The sequence below is a fragment of the Anneissia japonica genome, unplaced genomic scaffold (assembly GCF_011630105.1).
Source record: "Anneissia japonica isolate Jap-2015-1 unplaced genomic scaffold, ASM1163010v1 scaffold2284_len378405_cov197, whole genome shotgun sequence".
NCBI classification, from domain to species: Eukaryota; Metazoa; Echinodermata; class Crinoidea; order Comatulida; family Comatulidae; genus Anneissia; species Anneissia japonica.
Genome location: NW_022735924.1, coordinates 48288 through 50349, shown reverse-complemented (window position 1 = coordinate 50349; position 2062 = coordinate 48288).

Below are 2062 nucleotides of genomic sequence, written 5' to 3'. Positions count from 1 at the left end.
GATCTTATTAATGTATGTGTGTATCCCATAGAAAACAAAGCTTAAAAACATTGTCTTTGAGTATGTACTTTACATAGGCCTACTTCAAAAACGTGATTTCACAACCACCTCAGCCCCACCATGGCCTGACATTTATGGATTTAAGATTTTGCTAAATCACGCTTAGGCTTATGTGTTCTATTAGGCCTATGTATAACGTGTACTGATGCATATTTACATGTTTAGAAGTATTCATTTTGAGTCACGATCCCAGGAAAGAATTTGTATTGGCTCAAGAATAAGCTTTAAAATTTTAACAATGTGTACAAGGGGGGGGGGGGGAGCCGCGGCTCCCACGGCTCCCCACTGGATACGTCCCTGTTGTCTTAGCTTATCTCAGTTCAACTCATCATCTTGTCGACCCATCTCATCATTTTTCGTCTTATCTCATCTTGTCTCATTTCATCTTATCGCAATTCATGGCATCTTACCTCGTCTCATCTCATCATGTCTCATCTTTAAATTTCATCTTATCTTTAAAAAATAATATCGTCTCATCTTATCTCATCTCGACTTATCTCCCCTTATCTCATATTATTATCTTGCCTGGACACCATCTCAAACCTAAACTTGTCTCAGTTTATCCCAATGATCTCATCTCACATCTCATCTTATCTCAAATTAATCTCGTCGTCTCATCTCAACTTATTTCCCTTTATCTCATCTTATCATCTCGCCTAATACCACCACAAACCTAAACTTGTCTCAGCTTATCGCAATGATCTCATCTCATATCTCATCTTATCTCATAAATTAATCTCGTCTCATCTTATCTCATCTCAACTTACCTCCCCTTATCTCATCTAATCATCTTGAATAACACCATCTCAAGCCTAAACTTGTCTCAGCTTATCGCAATGATTTCATCTCATCTCACATCTCAACTTATATTTCCCCTTATCTCATCTAATCATCTTACCTAACACCATCACAAGTCTAATCTTGTCTCACCTCATCTCATCGCAATGATCTGATCTGATCTTATCTCATCATCTCACATACAACTGCTTTCATCTTACCTTATCTAATCTCATCGCAATTTATTCAATTCTCAATTATCTCATTTCATCTCATCATCTTTTTCTGCCATCTCATCCCGTCTCACTTCATGTTTTCTTAATCATCTTCTTTCATCTCACTCGCTATCATCTTGTTTTATCCCAATTGATATGCTTCCTAGTTATGATTATCTATCAAACTTTGACATTGTTTCAGATAGAAGATGAGATTACTTTTGTTTGTATTCACTTTTCATTTACTGAGAACATGTGAATCCGTTAAACGTAAGTAAATGAACACAAAATGTAAGGAGTAAACATTTTTAGTTCCTATAAATTCTTTAAGCATTTTTGTAATTTGTTCTAGTAATAACCACTAGTATTCTGCACACTCCACAAATACCAATAAAAATCATAGTTGATTTATAGGCCTATATCATTTAGATCACAGGTGGGCAAAGTGCACGCTCCCCGTCAGCGATTTTCTAGCGGCCCGCGACAATGAATTAAAAACCCTATGTTTGCGGCCCGCCAATCAAAATTGGCTAGAAACACCTTGTTTTTCACGGCCCGACACCAATAATATGTAAATATAACATTAAAACTGAGAATAAAGGTGATGTAAAAGCAGTGATTGGAGGTTTTTGGAAGCTCACTGGAACATCAAAGTTTTGGTGCGGCCCCGGTGTTAAATCAAAAATTCATTTTGGCCCTCCGACCGATTTTTATGCACACCCCTGATTTAGATGGAGGATGGATTTATTCGGTGTATACCAAGGTTACCCCATTAAAGTCTGAAGACTTATTTCCAATGAGGTCCCTCTGGTGGTGAATTGGGCAGTACACTAATTTTCCGAATAGTTGGCCTTCTGCACAAACATCAGGGCCGGCGGAACGTTTTTCAAAGTTGGGGGCCCCACTTATAAGCAGGCCAGTAACAGGGGTCTTGGGTGCTGGGGGGGGGGGGGCAAAGGGAATAATTTCCCGGTTAGTAATTTATGACTTAGTGTGATACCCCCCCACCC